Genomic DNA, 26,427 nt, shown 5'->3' with positions numbered 1-26,427 from the left:
TATTCCCCTATATATATGAAATTATATAAAATGCTTACATAGATACAGATAAGAAAATATGGAGTGGAAATAGTTAAGGCATTAAGGTTATGCATGTTCAATTTTAAGGTTACTTTACTATATGCAATTTTTTATAATTTTTACTTTAAAAGTTGTATCATCCAATTCTAAACCTATAACTTACTAAACAATGAAATTAGTTTAATTAGAAGAAAAATATAATTCAGGTTAAATAATTTTAGATAGTGTCTTTTATATGTAATGTTTATTAACTGTGATTGAATTACAATAAAAAGTAAATCCTTCACAATATCCACAGTGTTGAAATAATTTTAACACGCAAATATACTAAATTAAAAACACATAAACCATGTATCCTCAGTGCCAGAAAGTTATTTTAATAACAGAAGTTGATGTTTTGGTTTAGCAGTTAGCATTTTCACATTATTCCTCTATGATAATTCTAAATTCTTTATCCTTCTCCTGGCTGCATTCCAATCTGGATAATCCTGTTCACCTAAATTTTTAATGTGGTTTCAATTGGATGTTGCATGCTTCTTTACTTTCTGTCATGTACAGTTGTGTAGTGGTGAGCATTTCTGTTTCTGAGTGTGTTGCAGTAATCCCTTTGTTTGGTTTGTCTTTTAGAACATGCTTAAAAAATGTTACCAAGCTTGTTAGAATCTTCAAGATGAGAGGTTATGAAACCATGAATGTCAATGTCAAAAGCTATTATTAAGCAACTTAAGAGGATTATGTTCATTGTTGATAGGTTTAGTTTTTATTGAACCATACAGCCATTACTGCTTATATAAATATCCATACTTCATCATCAGTTTGTCAATAAGCAAACATACCTTTTATTTTGTATCAGAACATACTGAATTTTCATTTTGGTTATTTTTTCACTGTCAGGCTAATAATGATTTTCTCTCTACATGGATTTAATGTTTAGGGATAAATGATAAGGATGTTTGAGTCAGCAAATCCTATTCAGATGATTCAGAGAATGCTGACTACAGCCTCCATGAAGTTGGAGGCTGTAGTCTTATGCAGAAGAGGAAACCATTCTCAAAGGAGGGCCATCAGAGTTTATTTGGCAGAAGGTACAGGTGGGACTTCTTTTGGCTAAGATACATTTCCCCACATTTTTTGTTGTTATTGTTTTGTTTTGTTTCCTGAACAAGGCTCTTCTATCAGAGGAACAAAATAAAATCTCAATCTTAGGAATCTGTACTGAAGAATCACCTCCAACACATGAAATAACATATTTTCAAGTTATTTATGTTGTCATCACTGGAAATTACAAGCAACTGGAAATCTCTTAACCATCTATCAATGGTTTGAATAAACATAACTACAAGCTGTATGTAAACAAATAAAAATAAGGGCACATTTAAAAGGAGGTAAATGAAGGCATAAAAATTGAAGGTCTTTGTGAACTAATGTGCTTTGATTTACAGAATATACTTATATTTTGTACATTACTAAGTATAAAAGCATGTATGTATATATATATATATATATATATATATATATATATATATATACACACACACACACATTTGATATGTGTGTGTGAAAGAAAAAAAGTGACACACACACACACACACACACCCCTAAACCAAGTCCAAATCCTAGCTCTAGCACATAGTTTTAATATGTCTGGTAAGTTTATGGTATTCTCTTCCATAAATTGAAGTACATAATACTTCAAAAATGGCTGAAATACAAAATACTCGAAAATTATTCATGCTTTAAAATTCTGTCCTTTAATTATATTACAAAGAGTTTCCTGGTTAATATAACCGGGATCTAAGAAAAAGTAGAGGTAAGATTTTCTTAGGATTCCTAGGAGATCACAAAGATTATAGGAGAAACTAAGTTCATTTTAATGCTATGCAAAACAAAGTATTCCAATGCCAGTCTTTATTTGTGTAAAAAGTAAATGTAAGTGATTGATTTTTTATTGTGGAATATCAGAAATCATCATAAGACCTATGGTTTTATTTTATTTTCCTCCCAAAACATCATTTTTAGAATGATCATAAGTCTGAAAGTTTAAGTAAAGCGTCACATGCGTAGTACATCTTTAAAATCTCTTTTCTTCCTTTATAAGATAATGCAAAGCCTATGAAATTTAGGGGCAAAAAAATCACACTCCTTAGAAAGAATTCTTCGGTGATTAGAAATGTTACCCAAACTTCACTCCAGTTTAAAAGAAGCTTAAGATCTATCAGGAATAAGACAAATCTACAACTTCAAAGGATGGCTTGCAAGCCTGAATACCAAGTAGAATGAACAACTGGAAGGAATGACCTTGGGAGAGTAAAGGAGTAGCTGATTTACCTGTCAATGTGGGTCAAGCCAATACCTGTAACAACACTCTCCTTTCAAAGTCCCAGAATAGTTCCTTCTTCAAATAATTTATATCATGCAACAAAATATGTATTGTTATAATTACTGCAAAATAATATGTCTAAATAAAAAAGGAACACGTGAGTGTTAATTTTAGCAATTTTTGTATATAATCATTACCTTATTCAAATATTATAACAAGTTAGTTAGATAGGAGATATTATTATCCTTATTTTCCAGATGAGAAAATCAAGTTTCAGGGATTTAAGTCATTTTCAAAGGTCAATCAAGTAGTGAAGAGCACAGCCAAGATTCAAACAGAGTTCTTCATTACTACAAAATCCAAGTTCTTCAATAAGATTCAATAAGAACGCTTGTATAGCATAACACATCATGGTGTTCCACAATGCAATAGCCATTTTATAAAGAGCAAAAGAAAAGGATTCGTGTTTCCTTTTCAAAAAGGAAATTTTTTATTTTTAATGGTCAAATATAGCTCGGTCCCCCTAGTTGTCTGGGAAGGAAATGTGTCTTGCATAAGGCAATGTGTCAACTCATTTTCTAAAATAAACAAAACAGGTTATTGGGAATAACTAATTAAAAGAATCTTAACAAAATCACCTAGATGCAAATTATGCATTAACCCACAGCTTCTACATACAAAGACTTAAAATAATGTAACAGATTTATTAAACTTTTTTTGTATAAACCTCTAGTTTTTCCCATTAAGGGTCAGATAATAATGGCCAGTGTATTTTCTGTATAAATTCCTCTTCGCTTGGCTCTTTTTAAATTCGGTTCCATTTTCTATGTGCTATCTGGCATCCTCTGTAAATAGTTACATTTTTCCCTCAGATGCCAATGTCTTTTAGAGTCTTGTTATATAGATGTGAATAGCTCGTAATCTTTGCATTTGTAAACGGCAAGCATGGACTTTTGCTCCCTTGAAACACGGTCTTTACAAAGCTGGTGGCGTATTATTCTCATTAACACTTGGAGAAAATTGTGTTTGTCCAGCTGTTCTCTGTGACCTAAATGTTTGTTACATCTATATTTTCTTTGCTGTGATCTGCATTTTCTATCATCCTTCATCAAAGAGAATGATATTCTGTTTCATAGAAAGGAAAGGCCATTTGTGTTTTGGGGCATAGGCTGAAATCAAAATTCATTATGTCATGATACCCTGAGAAAACTTACACATCTTCTTAAATTCTACATACCTTCAGAGCAGCACTGCATGATGCATGATGGCTACCATGCCTCATTATCTTAGAACTAATATAGCATATGCTTTCTAAAGTGACAACCCCCACTAGAGTCTGAGTTCCATTAGGTGTGGTATTGTAAGAAAAGGATGCTGAAATAACTCTGACATTTATGAGTAACCTATTTATTAGAAATCATTTAAAGAATTAATATTCAATTAAATCCATAGACTATTTAGAGTTCAAGGAAGTACAGCCCAATAAAGCTTTCTGTGATGATGAACTGTCTTACAAACTATTCTGTTCGTTGATGGATATTAACAACATGTGGCTTTATACATGGCTAGAGTGACTAAGGAAATAATTTTTTAAATATTTTTAATACATTTTAATTTAAATAACCACATGTAGCTATTGGCTATGTTGCTGGACAGTGCAACACTAAGGGATTTTAGAAACTACTTCAACTGGCTCTCAATTTACACAAGGTTATGCATTTATCCACCTTAAGTACTCTAAAGAATTCTTAATTATTGATTTACGTATACATATATACATATAAATGGTAGTATTAAAAATCTTTATGAAATATATCATTTATTTTTGCAATTGTCACAGAAGTAGCCATTGAATTTTCCAACAGTACATGAAAAGACAGATAATTTTTTCAGATTATATTTTATCAAATGTATGCCCCATGAGATATTAACATCAATTTTGAAGAAATAAATGTCAGTGAAATTTCTCCTCTAAATTGCATGATAATCTGTAGATTACAAAAGCAATAAAAAACATTTTGTGTTTTTATTAAAGGCATATAAAAGCAGAAAATAAGGGCGCCTGGGTGGTTCAGTCATTTAAGCGTCCGACTTTGACTCAGGTCATAATCTCACAGTTAGTGAGTTAGAGTCCCATGTTCGGCTCTGTGCTGACAGCTTAGAGCCTGGAGCCTGCTTCAGAGTCTGTTTCTCCCTCTCTCTCTGCCCCTCCCCCGCTCTTTTTCTGTGTCTCAAAAATAAATAAATATTTTTTTAAAAATTAAAAAATAAATAAAAGCAGAAAATAGGTCATAAAATAAAGCAATTAAAATTACTACTGATATATGCATTAATGCATTTTTCTATTAACCATGCTATAGTTGCAAATAATTGTTATTACTGAAATATAATGTCTCTTGTCTTATAAACTCAGAATTTATAATAGTCCAAATTATTGTACATAGATCACATATGGCATGCAGACTAATTTTTCACGAACTGATGAATAAAAGAAGGGGAGCTGCAAATGAATGAGACAAATGTTTGGATCTTAAACTGCATTTTCAAAGGAAATATCAGAATGAATTAAACTATAGGGTCTGACCAAGAGCAATGTTTTTCTCTGCAGAAATGTGATTCTAATTAATAGATACATGCCAGACATAGGAAAGCCAAATACAACTGCTGTTTTTATAAAATTATTTTAAAACAATGGCTTAGGAGGGGCTAATGGGCCTGTTACTATTCTCTACCTGTTATTCTCTCTCTGAGCAGGCTTGGAAGCTGCCATCTGCTGGAAGTTGGAACATGCAGTTTCTTTTTCCTAGCCCAAGGGTAAGAAGGAATCAAATAAATAAAGAAATAAATAAAATCACAAGATGTGTGGCTTTTAAGTGGAAGAGATCCAATGACAGACATGGGTCCAAGTCTATTGCTCACCAAGCTGGTATCTCATTCCTCCTTTATGGGGAAAAATTATTGAGTTGTGGACCCAAGGTGAGGGGCACTTATACTAGAGACATTCTTGTACGTGGAAATAAGAGGATGTTATGCATTGAACTGGTTTCCAACCAAGAGCTCTGATGGAGATGTACAACAAGATTAATGCTGTTTTCATGCCTGCTAACACAACATCCATTCTGAAGCCCATGGATCAAGAGGTAATTTCAACTTTCAAGACTTCTCATTAAAGAAATACATTTTGTAAGGCTGCCATAGATAGTGATTCCTCTGATGCATCTGGTCAAAGTACATTAAAAATATCCTGGAAAGGATTCACCAATCTAGATGACAAGAAAAACATTCATGATTCATGGAAAGAGGTCAAGATATCAACATTAACAGGAGTTTGTGAGAAGCTGACTCCAACCCTCTTCCCGATTTAGATGTGGTGGAAATAGCAAGAGAAGTAGAATTAGAAGTAAGGCCTGAAAATGTAACTGAATTGCTACAACTTCATGATAAAACCTTAATGGAAAAAGAGGTTGCCTCTCATGGAAATGATTAAAGAATGTAGTTTCTTGAGATGGAATCTACTACCAGTGAAGATGCTGTGAAGATTATTGAAATGACAGCAAAGGATTTAGAATAAACATAAACTTACCTAATAAAGCAGCGGCAGGGTTTGAGAGGATTGACTCCCAAATTTGAAAGAAGTTGTACTGTGGGTAAAATACTATCCAACACTGTCGTATGGTAAGAGAAATTACTTGTGAAAGCAAGAATTAATCAACATGGCAAACATCATTGTTGTCTTCTTTTAAGAAATTGCCACCGCCACCCTAACCTTTAGTAACCACAACCCTGATCACAACGATCAACATCAAGGCAAAACCATTCACCAGCTAAAAGATTATGATTTCCTGATAGCTCAGATAGTACTTTTTAGCAATAAAATATTTTCAATTAAGGTATGCACACTGTTTTTCAGACACAGTGCTATTGTACATTTAATCAACTACATTATAGTATAAACATAACTTTTATATGCATTGGGAAGCCAAAAACATCATTTGATTCACTTTATTGTGATACTTGCTTCATATCCAAAACCTGCCTGTATTTTAATGAGAAGTGTAAAAAAAAGGAACTTCCTTCATTATATTCTGTTGATGGTGGTACAGGTGGGACTCATGGGGTTCAGGGAAAAACTACACTTTTAATTTTGCTGATGAAAGGCTAGGAAGGAAGTAGAATGGGTCTCAGAGCAAACTGGAAAATGATCAGCACATTGCTTAATAGGAAACAGAACAGAAGCCCTTTCTGTCTGCAGATTGTCTCTGACTAATGGAATTCAGATTTCGACTGTTTTCCTGATCAACACATACTCGAACTCACGTCTAGCTTTATGAACATACATATTCCACATTATAAGGGGCCCAGACAGCATCTGCCTCCATTCTTTTCCCTCTAAAGCACTCTCTCCTTTCACCAGCTGGAATAGTTTTTCTGGCTTTCTCTAAGCTGGTAGATACTCCTTTACAACATCATATTCTATCTTATAAATGACATAAATGATATATAGATGATATAGATATAGGCATACTTCTGGGAATAAGTATAGGTATAGATGTAGTAAGAAAACTTCTCAATTTCTCTTTAACAAAACTTGACCTATAATACTGGCTCAGAAATGTTTCACTTCAAATTCCTATTTTTGAAATTAAAAGTTTATATTCATTGTTTTTCTCTCAGCATTTCAATTGTAAGGCAGAGGGTGTTTATGATTGAATATGGATACAACATAAAACTATGCACAATATATATTAATATATTTAAAATATTTATCGTTTTAGTAAATATGCTTGTCATTTAAATATAAATTTCAAAGTTGAAGAAGTTGCATTTTCATCTTTGAGTATTTTTTATTTTAAAATAAAATAGTTTTTAAAAATGTGTTCTATTGAAAGGTAAATAAAAAAATAAATCAGTTATTAATTTTTTTTGTTAGACCATATTTTGGCTAGTTCCAGAAATCCATTTCTCGTTGTCATTTATACATCCCGAACGTATACCATCTACACATTTGTTTTTAACGAGGTATTGTGGTCAAACATTTTTTCCATATGTTGTCCTATGTTAGGACTAGGGATACAATAAATAAGTCTCTAATATATTTTCTAGCCACTATACCTTTATTCTTCCCATTTCCTACGTGCAGAATGACCTATCAAGCAACACTAGTTTTAAATGACACTTAATCTAATAACCATTCATGGATCCTCCTGGCTAGAAGTACAGTCTTCCTTCCTTGAATTCCTTACTGTGTTTTACATTATTCATATGCTTCTTCATCTGTATGTCTTTGCAATATATTTAAAGTCTACCCCCATCATTTAAGTAATAACATCTGAATGGGACTATCAGCCTTGTATTTTCCACAGTGATGGGCCAAGAGCATGTATTAAATGTTATATTTAATAAATTACATGCTTATTAAGAAACATATTTAAAAGTCATAATGTTTTTCCCTTAAATACTAAGAAAGTTTGAATTATTTTCAATATCTTAAATTCATATTTAACTGCAAATTATTATTTCTAAACTTGCAGTTGCAAAATCAAGTCAGGTATAATAGTGAAAATTTTAGGGTTTTTAAATTACTAAAAAAGACCCCACGTGAAAGAATTTATTGGCATAATTGAGTTTCCAATATATAATTGAATGCCAACTACAGACATTTATTTACTATTTAGCAATTGTTTCTTTCAAAAGTATTTACTAACCTAGACTATAACTTACATGTTAAAATTAAAATTATTAGCAAAAACCTGGGTTGCTCTACCCCAAAGCATCTTCAAATGCATTGTACACTTTATCTCCTGAAATGGCAGTAGCCAAATATGAAAATGTGTTACATGCTTTCTGGTTGCTGGAAACAGTATGTATTAAATAGAACAAAAATCTAAAAATCTATACTGAATTAACACCTGTGTTGAAAACTTTATCTAAGAGAAACTTAGCAGAAGGGATAAAATGGGAGGTTAAATTCATAAACAAAAGGCACTTCCAGACCCAGAAGTTCTCGTTCCTTTTAAGACCAGTAAAGCAAGAACTTAACCTTGCCACTATTGCAGTTTAAGTTCTATAATTACATTCTTCAGAGTTGACATTTTCACCTTGGTAGGCATAATAAGGCAATGCAGATGCAGGCTAAAACCAGTAATTTCAGCATTCTGCTTCCTTTCACACGGATGATAATAAGATACGGCAGTGAAGCATGCATGAGCCTCCATTTAATTGTCAGTACAGTCTTTCATTTAAACAGCAAAATAGTTAACAGTAAGCTTATAAATGTGGAAAGCATGCAAAATAGAAACCTTAAGTCTGTTACCTTTAAAAACACCTCACACAGAAAAGGCCAAGTATTTAAAATGTGTTTCTCCCACCCTTTAAAGAAGTCAAAACTAATAGAAAATACATGACTGGAAAAGATAATTGGACCTTTCTTCATAGAGAATCAAAACAGTTTGCTAAAACATCTCTAAACATATAATCTTTAAATGCTAAATATATAGTTTAGAAAAACGTGAGAAATCATTTAAACTTGAAATCAATTTGCACTACTTTATGTAGATTATCTCTTAAATTCATAATGTGTTTTGAGTAGAATTGGGTTTTATTTCTAATATAAAACTACCAGGAAAACATGCCTTGGAAGATCAGCTATTGTTAACATTAAGAATGTAAACATGGCTCTAAATTTTTTGTTTTATTTTTGAATGGATTTGTCTTTTTCAAAATTCAAGAAGAATATAAAAAGGTATTTACTGCAGCATTCCCTACTTCCCCCTACTTTCTCCAAAATCTACAGGCAACATTTTTAGAATTACTTTTTTTATTTAAACTTCAGGAAAATACTAGAACAAACTTATTGTTTAAACATTAAATATTTTTATATCTTAAAACACTATGAAACCATATGGAAAGCAGCACATCAACACACATAATATGGCTAGCATATCGTTTCAAAATTGATCCAAAGCAGTAGGAATAGGAAGCAATCTGGAATTACTGGTTTCACTTATTTTGAGCTCTTCTCAGTTTCTTTTTCTCACTTCTATTCATCTCCTCAGTGTCTAAATAACGGAAAGCCCAGGGTTCAGTCTGGGTACCATTTCTCTTTCTATCTTACTCTCTATCTGATCTCATTTAAATACTGATAACTCACTTATTTATATTGTCTGACAAATTCTTCCCTATAAAAACTTTATATCAGAATACCTAACGGCATACTTGAAGCTTCCACATTTCAAACAGCCTTCGCTACACCAAGCTGATACTCTCCTCCAAACCAACAGCAACCACCTGTAGCCTTACTCACTTCAGTTTACCAACACAGTTCTTGTTACCAAAGCCCTGGTTGCTATCTTACATGTCTTCTTCCTCTCTGCACCATACTTTGTCCTCCTTAACCTGGCCTTTGTTATTTCTCTGACCTCATCCCCTAAGCTTCCAACATTCAGTCATTCACTCTGTTCCTGCCATTTTGCTTTACTGCTGTTCCTGTACTCCGAGGTGTGTCCCCATTCAAGGCCCTGACAGGTGAAATCCTCTCTGTTTAGAACACTCTTTCCCCAGATATCTATATAGCAGGCTATTTCACGTTTCTCCTGTCTTAATTTAAATCCTGCAGGCTTATCCTTGTACATATATCCAGAATTTGACCATCTGTCACTATCCTGGAGAATGCCACATTCTCATCACACTTCTGTGTTATGTAATAGTCTCCTCATTGTTACAGTGGTTCTACCCCTGAATGCCTTTCATGCATTTTTGACATAGCAATTCAAGTGACTTTGTTAAGGTTTAACTCAAATTAGAATATCAGGATAGATGTCAAATTCTATGAATTACATGGTTCCATATAATCTGGCCCCTATTATTTCTGTCACTCTGTAACTGTATCAGTCTCCTTGTTGTTTCTGGAACACTCCAGGTGTGTTTCTCTTCACCTCAGAGCATTTGTGATTGCTGCCCACTCCATCTGAAATTTCTTTTCTTTTCTTTAAACCTTTGGGCCTTTATGTATTTTAAATTACATATACATATTTATAAATTTTCTTTCTCAATACTGGAATGGATTCTTATTACAGCATGGACTTTGTCTCCCCCACCCCCACCTCAATACAGTATTTCCAGTGCAAAGAACAGTGTTTTACTTGACAGATATTCAATAAAAATTTATTGAATCAAGGATTTTACATAGAAATATGTGTTTACACATATGTGAAACATATACTTTATGATTAGCTCATCTGTAAAATTAATAAAACACTTTCTTTTTATAAACTTCCTTAAAAATTATTCAGCCACATTTCACTAAACCAGTAAGTGAAAGTGCAAAATTCTGTTCTGAAAAAATCTAGTCTTCACATCAAAAATAAAAGGCAGATTTCTTTTAACATGCAAACCCAGCAAAGGTTTATGTTATCCTAGTAGCTGGTCCAAAGGGCTTGAAAACTGAGTGATTGTTATGCCACATATTTAATTAGCTTTTATACTTAATACAAAATTTCCAAGAAAGTTGTACTGAAAAAATATAATTTGCAAAAGATTGCAAAAATGCAGAACTAAGATAGCTCTCTTTTCCCTAATCGTTTATGAAAAACAGCCTAAAACAATGACCTTTTGTTGTTTACATTTTATGTCTGCAGAAATGCTTTATAAAACACTTACAAAAAAAAATTGTGAAAAGGTCAGTGACATATAGCAACACTGTTGCTGCATAATTAACAGAACTTTCTTTTTATATCTTGATGGGATATTTTGGCTGCTTGTTGGCAATAGGAGCACATTGAGATTAGGAAGACACGAGACACTATCGATCATTTTGATCTGGCAACTGTAACTGAGTTCATTAGATTTTGACAATTACTTGATGCTACTTAAATCTCAGCAGCTATTGAAGTAGTAGTTATACTAGCATTAATTGAATAACCAATGTGGGGATAACAGTTTGCACATTTCTGGAACTATGTTGCACAAATAGTTATCATTTAGCAGCAGAGCATCTCTTTTCAATTGCATTCTTTAAACTAAACAACATCAATTTAAGAAAACCATGGCAAGAGAAATACATACAAACATGGACCCTTGAACAGCCGAGTTACAATCTAAAGCCTCTCAGACTAAATGCACTGAATAAAATGATCTTAGAATAGATAATGTTCAATAAGTTAACATTTAAAAGTTAAGCCATGTAACATAAAACTCTAGCTTTCTGGACTCTATAGAGAAAAAAAAAAAAGGTTCGGAAGGTGATCCTTACTCTCTTATGGTTACGGTGACCAGAGCAACCGTCCTCACTACTTGCCACTAATCTTGCTTACACTGGAGATTATTGTTATTTTCACATTTGCTGTCGCTGCTTTACTATATTCCTTGAAGCAGACGAAAAAAAAAAACCTGAATATATTTTATTTCTATATTTATTAAAAGATAAGTAGATAAATGAGAGATAAAGAAAGATAAAGAGAAATCAATTAAACCAGTGTTTAAAAATATTAAAAAAAAAAGTTGAGAACTTTTGTGTGCTTATGTCCAAATGAGAAATATAACAACTTTTCAAAATATGCAAGCAAACTCATGCTGTATCAAATAATATAATTTACTTATACACAGAACAAATAGTTTCTGTGACAAATATGACCAATATTTAAAAAATAAGTGTGCTTAAAATTTACTTCACTAAAAGAGGGATAGAAATTTCAGAACTTTATGGACACATTAACTTGAAATTTAACTTTGTAGTTACTGGTGACATGTTCAGAGTATTTACTGCCCTCTTTACCTGGCTTTCATTGCCTGCAGGGTTACTCTCTGGTACCTTTCCGCAGGTAACAGTATACATCTCACTCTAATGTAAGTCTAGGTTTGTGGGATTGAACATTATATAATTTAATGGCATTATTTTAAGTAAAATAATACAATATCATGGTTATAAAATAGAAGCAAAGTAAATATTTAATTAGCATGGGAAAATAACTCATACCAAATTTTAAGTTTTAAAAAGTTTGCTAATTCTGCAAACATCAGAAAATAACATAATACTTGTATTATCTACCTAACATATCTCCATAATACTTTCTTTCTTTCTTTCTTTCTTTCTTTCTTTCTTTCTTTCTTTCCTTTTTTTTTTTCACTCTGTTCAAGTGTCTTCACTTTTTTTTCTGAGTAATTTAAAAGTCAGTAGTCTGTTTTCTAAATTCTAATTCTAAATTTTGTTTTCTAAATTTCTAGATTGATACATTCTTCATTCCTAAATTCTAGAGAGTTTTCTTTCAAAAACTAGAAAACAATGGAACTGATTTTGTAATTAAATGATGTGAGCCTTAAAATAGCCCATTCTCTCTATCTCAGGATTGTAGCACATGAGAAGAAATCTAGACAGTCTGTGCCAGGGTCTGAGTTGAGAAGACAAGGGGTCTAATTTAGAAAGGGGAAAGCTGGCATTTGCAGGGCAGAGTTTCATTTGTGGAGGAAACTATATGAAGAAGAGCTCCAGAAGGAAACTGCTAAACATTAAACTATCTATGCAGAAGGTAAAACTCTAACCGACTGAGAAAATAAATGTCAGGAAGTAATAAGCTTAATCATTTCCAGAGTTTACACAGGGCTAGAAGACATTCATGTTTTCTCTGCACAGACCAGAGACATCTCACTGAATAATGAAAACATTCAGTAAGACTCCATTAAATACTAGGAAACAAAGATTGATACGTTCAAATTCTTCTTGTTGGAATGAATGCAAGACACAGACAAGAAAAATCATCTGTAAGGTGCTAGGTAAGGCCACATGGGGCAATTCTATAATTTAGAATTATGGAACCAGCAAAAATATTTTGCATAAAATGAGGAAAATTAAATACTATTTCCAGCAAAGCATTTAGACAATTTGTCGCCAGCTAACGTACAATATATAAATACTAAATAAAGTTTTTCAAGATGAATTAAATCATAGTAAGTAGAAACTCAGAACTTCACACTGAAAAGAAGACTAACCAAATTAGTAAACATGTGAATAAACAGAACTTTTTCAAAAGATTTCTTCAAAAGATAATTCTTTAAAGTAGAAATAATGGCGATGCATTGTATCATTTAAAATACATGCAGAACTAAAATTATTAAACAACATTACAAGGATGAGAAGTAAGAGCCAAAGAATACTTATATAAGGAAGATATGTTAAGTTAAATATAAATATTTTAAGCCTTAGAGTGACCCATAAAAAACAATGAAACATAGCTAGTAAGCCAAGAATGAAAGAGACGTGATATTTAAAAAATCTAAAATGGACATGGAGATAGGCGAGAAAAGAAAAAAAAAAAAGCAGTCGGGCAAACAGAAAGCAAGTAGCAAAATAGCAAAAATAATAGCAAAAAAAAAAAAAAAAGACTAAAAGCCAACCAAATCAATAACTGAATTAAACATAAAAGATTTAAGCACAGTTAAATGGAAGATTTCCATGCTGAGGGAAACTAAAAAAAAAAAAAAAAAAAAAAAAAAAGAACAGATCAAAGAAACAAGTAGATAAGGAAGTAGTTCTTTGAAAAATCAGTAAAATTGATACTCTACACATACTCATCTAGAAGAAAAAGAGAAAGGACTCAAATAAATCACAAATGAGAGACAAAATAACAATCAACAGAATTACAATTATAAGAGAATATTGTGAAAAACTATGTGCCAACAAATTGAACAACCTAGAAGAAATAGATAAATTCCTAGAGACATTTAAATTACCAAAACTGAAACAGGAAGAAATAGAAAAATTGAACCAATGAACTACCCGCAAAGAAACTGAATCACTAATGAAAACTCACAACAAACAAAAGTCCAGGACCAGTGGATCCACAGGTGAATTCTACCAAATATTTAAAGAAGAGTTAATGCCCATTCTTCTCAAACTATTCCAAAAAATAGAAAAGGAAGGAAAACTTCCAAATTCATTCTATGAGGCCCTCACTACCATAATACCAAAAACAGATAAAGACACCATAAAAAAAGAAAACTACAGGCCAATATCTCTGATGAACTTAGATGCAAAAGTCCTCAACAAAATACTAGCAAACTGAACCCAACAATAAACGAAAAAAATCATTCACCATGATCAAGTGGGATTTCTTCCTGGGATGCAAGCAAGGGTAGTGCAATATTCACAAACAACATTATACAACATAATAATAACAGAAAGGATAAGAGCCACACAATAATTTCATTATTTTTAATTATTTTAATGTTTGTTTTTGAGAGAAAGAGAGAGACAGAGCATGAGTGGGGGAGGGGCAGAGAGAGAGGGAGACACTGAATCTGAAGCAGGCTTCAGGCTCTGAGCTTGTCAGCACAGAGCCTGATGTGGGACTGGAAATCATTCATTGTGAGATCATAACCTGAGCTGAAGTTGGACACTTAACTGACTGAGCCACCCAGGCAGCCCTGTATGATCATTTCAATATACACAGAAAAAGCATTAGAAAAAAATACAACACCCAATCACGATAAAAACCCTCAACAAATAAGGTTTGAAGGGAACATACCTCAATGTAATAAAGGCCATATATGAAAAACCTACAGCTCACATGATCCTTAATGGGGAAAAACTGAGAGCTTTTCCTCTACAAACAGCAACCAGACAAGGATGTCCACTCTCAACACTTTTATTCAACACAGTACTGGAAGGCCTAGCCACAGCAATCAGACAGCAAAAAGAAGAAAAGTCATCTCAATCAGCAAGAAAAAAGTAAAAGTTCCACTATTTGAATATGACATGATACTCTATATAGAAAACCTGAAAGACCCCACCAAAAAATTGCTAGACCTGATACACAGATTCAGCAGACTTGTAGGATGCAAAATCAACATACAGAAATCTGTTGCATTTCTATACCCCAATGATGAAGTGTCAGAAAGATAAATTAAGGAATTAATCCCATTTACAAGTGCACTCAAAACAGTAAGCGACCTAGGACTAAACCTAGCCAAAGTGGTGAAAGATCTATATTCTGAAAACTATAAAAACAAAACAAAACAAAACAAAAACAAACAAAAAAACTAAGGAAAGAAATTAAAAGGGACACAAAGACATGGAAATACACTCCTTGCTCATGAATTAGAAGAACAAATGTTATTAAAATCTCTATACTACCCAAAGCAATCTGTCAAAATACCACCCAGATTTTTCACAGAGCTAGAACAAACAATCTTAAAATTTGCATGGAACCACAAAAGACCCTGAATAACCAAAACAGGGTTTCTTGAAAAAGAAAAGTAAATCTGCAGGCATCACAATTCCAGACTTCAGGTTATATTACAAAGCTGTACTAATCAAAACAGTGTGATACTGGGACAAAAACAGACACATAAGGTCAAAGGAAGAAAATAAGAAAATCCAGAAATGAACCCACTATATTGTACATTATTTTCAACAAAGTAGGAAATAATATCCAATGGGAAAAAGACAGTCTCTTCAACAAATGGTGTGGGGAATACTGGACAGCGAGATGCAAAAGAATGAAACTGGACCACGTTCTCACACCATACTCAATACGGAGATGTACTGAGATACTTTACTTCCCAGGAGGAAGCAGACATTAAGAATCTATTGTATAGAGTAGCATCACAGTGTTTAAAATTACCAACAGTAGTGGTATGGAATAAAGTATAAATGGAAGAAAAAACCTTTGGTAGTTAAGGACCTGTGACACTTAATTGTTATGTGGGAAACAGATTATACAGGTTATATTATCAGATGACTTCTTTTCATTGTAACAATTAATGTATCTGAGAAAAAGATAAATTACACGCTGTAAATTTCTTACTCTAAAACACAAAAGAAAAACGAGAAACTTTCAATGACATGTTTTCATGAGTCCCTTGCCTCTCATAGTCAAAGGCTCAAATCTAGGGCTTTATTTAAATGCTGTGCAGTAAAAGTGTTAAAACAACTCTAAGCATTTCACTCTAAGATGAATACCCTAGTAATAAAGGAAAATTGGTACAGGGATATTTGGATTTACATATATTAGGATAAGAACTTTGAACCATTTTTAATCTGCCTTATCCATGTGGTAACCCATCATACCTCTTCTGAACAATTTAGCTTTCTGCTTCGTGAAGTTTTTTTTTTTTTTTTTTTTCCCCTTTCCCAAGGGAAGTTCCCTCAAGGGATTCAGATACTCATAACAATCCAAATCTACCATTGGCATTGTTCCTATCCTTGTAACAAAGTCTCAAAGATAGCAGAAGATCACAACATAAAACAGAGATTCAAGGCCAATGCTGGAAGTAAATAGCCTCTACATAGAAATACTTATGTAATTTATTAATATGTATCAACAGGAGTCTGTGGGAGCCTGTATTGAAATGATTTCTAAGAATATTAGACAAAGAAGGACAAAATATAATCTTATGTTGGGATACATATACTGACATGTGTTTCTGGATTTAACATATTGGCTCACACAGAAGGAAATGTTAGATAATCTGCTAGTTTGGCTAATTATTATCTGGACTCAAAAGTGGCCAAGAATCAATGAGATATCCTGGCTTATGCTATATTAAAGTCCAAGGTTCAGGAATGCAGGAAATGTTTCAGTCACTCCTAATCCAACCCTTTGGGGGGGGAGATCGAAAACACACCCTTTGCCGAGTCATTAGTAAATTAATTACTGAGTGAATCATAAGTTTCTGCATTTTGACAACTACGAAGGGAGTTAAAATTTATGAAAGGTATTACTGTGCGGGATACTCCACATGTCAGTTCCATGACATCAGTGAGAATATTGCAAGCCCAAACTGGCAGAGGACAGGGGCAGTTGTTAATAATCATAGAGAAAATGGATGTAATAACATCTGTAAAATGGAATTACAAGCAGTGTTTTCACTAGCAGGTATCTGTGGTGAGATTCGAAAAAAAGAACGTCTTCCATTTAGCAGACAGTTAAGCTAACTTTAACAGTTAAGCTAACAGTTACACTCTCTACAGAACAGAAAACAAATTTTGAGAATATCAATAATGTCAGACAATATCACTCCATTATCTTGTTAAAGCAAGACAAAAACAAGACAATACCTTGATCATGTCCGAATATGGACAGCTGCACCCACATCATGCAGCCACAAAATAACCAAACATCTCCCTCTTTCTTCTAACATGATTGACTACTGTATCTTTTCCAATGAAAACACTTATTCTACTTTAGCTCTTCCTAGTTGGGAAACAAAATTTATTAAGATAAGCAGTCAATTGTCCTGCCCCCAATCCATTCTTACCAAGATGTTCCACATTTCCTCTGGTGTGTTCTTCTTTATTGCAGTCAGGTAATCATTCAAATTTATGTAATCACAGACATGTTTCAAAGACCTCATGGTCTTTGGTCCCAGGTCTTTATCAGGTAGTGTTTCCAACAGGTTTCAACTGACATACTTAACATGGCCAAAAAGGCCCCTCAACCTAAAACAGCCAACAACTGACAATACTTGAAGATAATTAAGTAAATTTTAGTTAATTAGTATATCTCAGAGCATATCTGATAGAAGAACTTTAAGGAACTATACTGCATGACTTTCCTGTTAGAATAGATTGGATATTAATCCAGTCTTGCAAATGGCAAAAGGGCAAACCTGTAGAATTAATGATAATCTTGAGAGAGTCTTTAGGGAGGCCTGTGATGTGGATGTTTTCAGAGCTCTTTCTACTCTTTTGTCAGTGGCTTAATAACAGAAATTGCAGTTCTCGTATGTAAACAAATGATAGGCTGGCAGCTTGCTTCACTACGTGAATTTCAGCATTTGGCTAAACAGTATTAAGAGACTTTAGATTAAAAAAAATGCTTTTTAAATACAGCTCAAAATAAAATAATGGCCTTAAAAATTAAGCAGCTTAATAAATCTGCTCTTCCCTTAATGGGCAACAACAGTAACAAAAACAACTAAGTATTTTTCACAGGAAAACTTGCTGACATTATTAATAAATTGCCAGTGAAAATTTATTTTATGTGTCTTCACTGGGTAGAAAAAGTAATAGAAGCTCCTAAACCTGAGGGAATATGAATTCATTCTAAGCAGGACTGTGGTACCTAATGTCCATTGATTCTCCTGAAACAATGATTTTCCTACCATTGTTTGTACCACTTTTTTGAGTCACAAGAATACTTCAGGTGGTAGAGATTTAAAATGCCCCTGTGGCTAATCCCTTAAAAAGCCTGTAACTATAACTCCTGGCCCTCTCTCTAGCCAACATATGCTCCTTCTCTGTGACACCACTCCAGAAAACTTAATAGAAAGAAAACTTTTATGGAAATAGGGCAGTGAATTCAAAGCTCTTCACAGGTTCTTTCAGGAAATAGTCGAGGATACTTCCATACATTAATCATTTGTACATCAACTGGATCCAAACACAAAGGACTGGACCTGTTGTGGAAGATTTCATTAAAAAAGCAACATAATTTTTTCATTAGATCTTGAATACTCCTACGTGGCCTGTCAAAAAGCTTCTCAGATTTCTGAGCTATAAACAAACTTAAGAGCTTACACTTCCTGGTGACCTAAGACAAAAATTCTGTTCTTGTAGCCATTCATTTTTGGTGGACCGGTAGACTTTTGTTTTTCCTTGTTTTTCACTTAAATACACACAATCAGTATTTGTTTGCTTTCTCATAGGATAATCAACAATATTCTTGGACTGAAATGTCTGTAGCATTTCCCCATTTTATTCTATCAAATCCTTGATCAAGATATATGACCTTAACATTCTCTTAGACTCTTGTTTAATACAATGTATAAACAGCCTATTGGTATTCTTAAAAAAAACCAGTTCTGCAACTGATTCTTTTGTTAATAGCTTTACCTCAGAAGGGAAAGGAAGGCTCAGAAGAGAAACTGAAATTCTGCTGGAAAAAAATTCATTATTTGAAACATAGTGTAACCCAAGATGAAATATAATAATATAGAATCCTAAGAGATTACAAGCTATTCAAAATGTTCCTAGTTCAATGACCAAAAATTAATTTTGTAGATGTCTAAGACTAGCTGAGCATTGCTGGTTCTAAGTGCTAAATTTTTCTGAGGTCACAATCATCCTCTTTATATAATCTAGGCAAATTTCCTGTTTATGAACCTCAACTCTGGGAAAATAAACAAGAGCAAGGCTTTTATTACCTACAAAATGCCCTACAACCAGAGGCATATGTAATATATTTGAAGTCTAAATGGTTGCAAAAAAAGAAACCAAACCTCTATGATATGTTCTTTTTTTTTTTTTAGATGATTATTTATTTATTTTTATTTATTTATTTATTTATTATTTTTTTTTTTTTTTAATTTTTTTCAACGTTTTTTATTTATTTTTGGGACAGAGAGAGACAGAGCATGAACAGGGGAGGGGCAGAGAGAGAGGGAGACACAGAATCGGAAACAGGCTCCAGGCTCCGAGCCATCAGCCCAGAGCCTGACGCGGGGCTCGAACTCACAGACTGCGAGATCGTGACCTGGCTGAAGTCGGACGCTTAACCGACTGCGCCACCCAGGCGCCCCTATTTATTTATTTTTAACAGAGAGAGACAGCATGAGTGGAGTAGGGACAGAGAGAGAGGGAGACAGAATATCCCAAGCAGACTCCACACTGTCAGCATAGAGCCCAACGCAGGGCTCAAACTCACACACCCTGAGATCATGACCTCAGTGGAAACCAAGAGTTAAATGTTTAACCAACTGAGCCACCCAGGTGCCCCACAACCCTAACCTCTAAAGCAAAATTATCTTTAGCAATAATTATAAAATTACAATTATGACGATGTACAGAAAAGAAATGTAGGTACTGATAATCTTCTTATGCATAAGTTTGTATACATAATAATGCCAGTAGAGATTATGAAAACATAAATATGGACAAAAAGAAAATTATAGTTATAGGAAAGGAGGTAATAATAACACTATTCTTTTTCAGAAAGGGTGGAAAACATACCTTTACAATGGTCTGTTGCAGTAATGCATAGCAACATTACAGTTTCTTTTTTCTTTTTTTTTTTTAATTTTTTTTTAATGTTTTTATTTATTTTTGGGACAGAGAGAGACAGAGCATGAATGGGGGAGGGTCAGAGAGAGGGAGACATAGAATCTGAAACGGGCTCCAGGCTCTGAGCCGTCAGCACAGAGCCTGACGCGGGGCTCGAACTCATGGACCGCGAGATCATGACCTGAGCTGAAGTCGGCTGCTCAACCGACTGAGCCACCCAGGCGCCCCCTTTTTTTTAAATTTTTTTTTAAATGTTTTTATTTATTTTTGGGTCTTTTTTTCTTTTTATAACTTAACCCGTGCAAATTTGTCAGTGGAATTCTCAAAATTAGTTTTATTTGCACATGCATGTTCAGTAGACAGTAGAGTCAGAGTAATCAATGTATCTTCTCTCATAATTGATTGACAAACAGGTTTCATAAATTTTATTTCTCAAAGATTTCTCCCAAATAAAGCAGCAGGTACAAAAATAATCAGGGAAAGTCTCAAACATGAGAATAAGTTTGTGTTTGTAAAAGTTTCATTTGATAATAAATTTCTAAAATTGTAATACTCCCCATGTTTATTTTTCTTTGGGACTATTTCTAACAGTTTTCAAATATCTTCTAAATTGAAAATTTTCTACTAATATAGCTTCACCAGAAAATTTATCATAAATTTATATTTATTAAGTTAAAGACTTCCAAAGATTTTTTAATCTACAAAATAAATATTAAAGATAAGGATTAGAGTGAACTTTGACATTCATCTGATTAATTGCTTTAATAAAAGCATCCAGTGCATAATGTAAATAATTGAAGCTTTCAAACACTGACAGTTGATTTTTTCCTTCCTAAAAATATAAGTCCATGAATTCTGTTTTTTTATGTATGTAAATTGTCCTTTCCTTACATGCTATTGTTACATAGCTAACTCTGGGCAATTTGTGCACATCAATATTCAATAAACTATTTAAAATTTGCATTTCACTGGGCATTACTGAAGATTAAATCTGGCTATTGACAAATATTTGTGTCTGATTCACTTCATCTAAAATTCCATGTCAGAAAAAATTTCTCAGAAGCGAAAAACTGCATATAGCAGAGACCACAATTGGTTCTAATATTCTCATGTCTGCATTTTAAAATGCATCAGATGAGGGGCACCTGGGTGGCTTGTTTGGTTAAGCGTCTGACTCCTGATCTTTGCTCTGGTCATGATCTCGTGGTTCATGAGACCGAGCCCCATTTTGGGCTCTGCACTGATGGCACAGAACCTATTTGGGATTCTCTATCTCCCTCTCTCTCTCTTTGCCCCTCTTTCTCTCTATATATGTCAAAAATAAAGTTTATTTAAACTTAAAAAAATAAAAAAATATTTCAGATGATACTTCTAATGTTGAGTTGTCCGAAACATATCTTTATCATGAACATAGCTGAATACTAAGTACTACATCTGGTCTAGGAAAATACTTTCACAAGTATTCCTACATTTTGCAGAATTTTTTAATGATGAGGTGACTGAAAAGAATAATTTTCCCTTCCAAAGGTAAAAAAAAGTTACAAAAGAAGAAAATTTCAAAACAGTGTATTTCACAAAATAATGAATGTGCCATTATTACTCATTTTGGCTCTACTATGTAAAACAGAAATATGAAGTACCACATGGGTTGGAATTCTTTGAATTAACTTCCATGTAGAATACACTCTGATTAATGGAAGTAGTGAGATTAACTAATTTGAGCTTTTCATATTATATATATATGTATATATATATATATAAAATATATGTATGTATATATATATATACTTAAATATACACGTATGTGTATATATATATATATATTTAGATATACACATATAAATACACATATTTGTGTGTATACCCATATATTTATGTCTAAACACATATTTACATATATAAGTTATATCATAAATAATAGCAATTATTTAGAATTTAGAGAAAAAGATAACTTTCTTTTTTCCCAGGATGTACATTACTGACATTGTTAGAATTAGTGGTTTGCTCCCTCTGGAACCCAAAATATTATTGTGCAAGTGTCATACTAGCATTTGCTATCATCCATAATGTATATAATAGATTCACGTATAGATTCAATGCAATCTCCATGAAAATTCCAAGATTAGTTTGCAGAGAAATGGGAAAAAAATCCTAAAATTCATATGGAACCACTGAAGGCCACAAATAGCCAACGCAATCTTACAAAAGAAAAAAGCTGGAGACATCACAATTCCTAATTGCAAACTTTACTACAAAGACATAGTAATCAAAATGGTATGATATCAGTATAAAAAAAACTGACACAAAGACCAATGAAATGGAGAGCCCAGAAATTAGCCCATGCATATATGATCAAGTAATATTTGACAAGGGGTCTAAGAATACTCAGTGGGGAAACAGTAGTCTCTTCCTCAAATGTGTTCACAAAACTGGATATTCAGAGGCAAAATTGATCCGATCTTCTACCAGTCATAAAAAATTATCTTGAAATGGATTAGACACTAATAGGTCATACGCAAAACTGTTAAAATCCTAAGGAAAAACAAAAAGCCAAAACAAAACAAAGGGAAAAAGCTCCTTGACATCGGTCTTGACCATGAGTTTTTAGATATGACACTGAAATCACAATCAAGTAATAATAATAATAAACTTCATAACTAAATAAATAATAAATAAATAAAATAATAATAATAAACTTCATAACTAAAAAGCTTCTGTGCAGTTGGGGTGCCTGGGTGGCTTAGTCAGTTAAGTGTAGGGCTCTTGATGTAAACTCAGGTCATGATCTCTTGGTTCATGAGATCAAGCCCCACGTTGTACTTTGTGTTGGCAGTGTGGAGCCTGCTTGGGATTCTTTTTGTCCCTCTCTCTCTCTGCCCTTGCCCTACTCACAAGCCCACCTGCTTTCTGTCTGTCTCTCTCTCTCTCTAAGTAAACAAACTTAAGAAAAAAAATGCTTCTGTGTAGCAAAAGAATCCATCAGCGAAATTAAAATGGAACCTACAGAATGTGAGAACATATTTGCAAATTATATATTTGATGAGGTAAATATCCAAAATATATTAAAAACTTATGCAAATCAATACCAACTGAAACATACAATCTGATTTAAAAATAGGCAAAGTACCTGAATAGATATTTTCCAAAAGAAACAACAAGAATATGAAAAGCTTCTCAATATCATTAAGCATCAGAAAAATGTAAACCATAATGAGACATCACCTGACATCTGATAGAGTGGTTATTATTGTAAATTTAAGAGATGACAAATGCTGGTGAGGATGTGGAGAAAGGGAATCCTTATACTATTGATGTCTTTGCATTATAGGACACTTATGGAGGTTTCTCAAAAAATTAAAATAAGACTACCATTCGATCCAGCAAACACACTTCTGGCATTTATCTGAAAGCAATGAAATCACTATCTCATTAAAATATCTGCACACCCATGTTCATTACAGAATTATTCACAATATGAAACACATGGAAGCAACATAAATGTCCATCAACAGATGAATGGACAAGGAAAATGTGACACACACACAATGGAATATTATTTATCCATTAAAAATATCCAGCCATTTGCCACAGCAAGATTAGATCTTGAGACATTTATGCCAAGTAAAGTCAAAGCGAGAAGGACAAATACTGTATGATCTCATTTATACATGGATTCTAAAAAGCTGAACTATATAGAAACAGAGAGATTGGTTGTTACTGGGGGGGAGGGGGTTGGTAAATGGAGAGAGGTTGGTCAAAGGGTACAAATTTAAAGAAGGAATAAATTCTAGGTGAACATAGTTAACAATACTATATTGCATATATGAAAGTTTCTAAGGAAGTAAATCTTAAATGGTGTCTTCATATAAACAACAAATGGTAATTATGCAAGGTGGAGGTATTAAATAACCTATTGTAAACATTTCACAATACACACGTATCAAATCATCACATTATTCCTCTTAGACTTACACAATGTTATGTCAATAACAGCTCAATAACGCTGGAAAAAAAAAAGATTCTTGGATGAAGCAGATGTAGGACAAAACAGCTTCCACGCAAAATGATAAAACACAATTTTTAAATCAACTTGATTTTTCCTTTTATTTACTATTTATTCCAGTTACTACTGTATTTTGATACCTCTTTGTGGCCATTTGGCCTCTGATGGGTGTTTTTACATATCTCCACCATATTATTCTTCATTTCATTCTGCCTTACTTACTTCACCTAAGAAAAAACAAAACTCTGGTCTTTTTCTCAGATTATCATTTCTGCTCTAAATCTAACTGATGCCCAAATTTGTTATTTTTCATGTGATGCTGATGACGCAAATTCAATAACTATTCCTTTCACCACTCTGAAAGCATATTTTCTTCAACAGGTTTCTTGTGACATATAAATTGTCCTATCATTATCAACCTCAAACTTCAGTCTTAGAAGTATTGGTTTTTACCTCCACTCCAGGTAAAAAAAAAAAAAAAAAAAAAAAAAAATGCTTTCACCGAAATAATATTAGAATTGTCAAATTGAAAAGCTCACCAGGGGAAACCAACGTTGCATCGATCCTTGCTACTGGAACCAGTTTGCTCTCTTCAGAGACTGCCTAGCCTGATTTGTAGATGCTATTTATACACCCTCAGAAATTAACCTTGCGTTCAGGGTGTCCTGGAAGGCTATATATACCTGTGCACATTTGGTAGGCGCTGCCATTCACTCCCTCGTTGTGAGTCTCAAGAGGTCTTGTTCCGGCATGGCCTTTGGGACAGAGGTTTTGCACACCACGGCTGATGCCCCTGGGTACCGGCACTGGCGACGTTTTGACTTAGTGCTGCGTGGGGGTAGAGAGGGATTGGGGTTGGCTTGATAGGTGGTGTGAACCAGACTCCTCATGGAGAAGTTTCGGGAGAGGGCTCTCAGGGGCTTCGCACCCAGGAGTCCCTATTGGCGCTCACAGAACTCCCAAGATCCCGCGAGATCTGACTTCGCGGTATAGCTTCTTGGGAAGAGCGTGGTGGCAGCCTGATCGCGTCATTGTCTGAGCTGCCCCTGACGTTCAGGTCTTCCAGCCGGCACTCTCCTGCCTCTCATTCAGGACCCGCTCTCACTACTCCCATATACCCGAAGCCAAGTAGCGCACCCTGTGGCCTTCAACGGTACCCCTGTTTCCTTCCTGGAGAACTCCACACTGCACCCGCCCTGGCCAGCAGGGCGGCCTTAAACCTTTCTTTTTTTAAAGGAAAAAAGAAAAAAAAAAAAAAAAAAGAGGAAACAGCAAAATTGTGTACTCCTCCCCATTAGTTCACATCCTATAATCTCCTCTTCCTGCAGAGTGTTGTGATTCCTCCAATGTGCTTTTCCCTCCTAAGGCAAAATAATAAACATAATAACTGTGATTGACTATAATTGTGTTCTTATTCATCTTTGGCCCTGAGCTTCATTAATGTCAATCACTAACTGAAGATGAGGTCCCTGAAAATATAACAGATGACTTCTCTGGTAAAGCGGTGCTAAACATTTATGAGGGAATATCCAAGTGTGGTTAGCAGAAATCGAACTCACCTCATATTCACTTCCTAGAACCAAGCTGGTTTACAGACAAGGATATACTCCAATGGAGCTGGTTCACTTTGAAGTAGAGGCCTAGCATGTGACCACTGGTGCCTGTATTACATCTTCCTGGACCAGTCTTTGCCTATTTACCTGGGTATCTGTTCATTTGTCAATAGGGAAAAGAAATAGCTGATACTATATATACACATATATATATGTACATATATATATGTATATATATATGTGTATATATATATATATGTACATATATATATGTATATATATATGTGTATATACATATACGTATATATTTACACATATTTTATATATAATAATGTATAATTATATATATGATATAGTGTATGATTATATATATGACCATATATATATATATATGATGTGGGAATATATATATATATTTACATATATATGTATATATATGTAAAGAAGAGCACTTTCTGTCACAGATAAGGCAATGATCCTCCCCACCTCTACCTCAACCCACCTTAGGGAAAAGATATCTCATGCAAAAATATTT

The 26,427-nt window shown here is 33.6% G+C and overlaps 1 long non-coding RNA gene across 1 annotated transcript; it reads right to left on the bottom strand.

Moving 5' to 3' along the window:
* Window positions 1–1,068: 1,068 nt before the first annotated feature.
* On the bottom strand, window positions 1,069–25,271 carry LOC132693260 (uncharacterized). Its single transcript, XR_009616685.2, has 2 exons — window positions 25,023–25,271; window positions 1,069–1,248 (listed from the first exon to the last, which is right to left on the bottom strand). It is a non-coding gene; the product is annotated as an uncharacterized LOC132693260 (long non-coding RNA).
* Between the last annotated feature and the right edge of the window lie 1,156 nt (window positions 25,272–26,427).

The sequence above is a fragment of the Panthera onca genome, chromosome B1, assembly GCF_046562875.1.
Source record: "Panthera onca isolate mPanOnc1 chromosome B1, mPanOnc1 haplotype 2, whole genome shotgun sequence".
In the NCBI taxonomy this organism is placed as follows: Eukaryota; Metazoa; Chordata; class Mammalia; order Carnivora; family Felidae; genus Panthera; species Panthera onca.
Note: the sequence above shows the minus strand (reverse complement) of the source record. Positions and strands in the feature narration are given on the sequence as shown.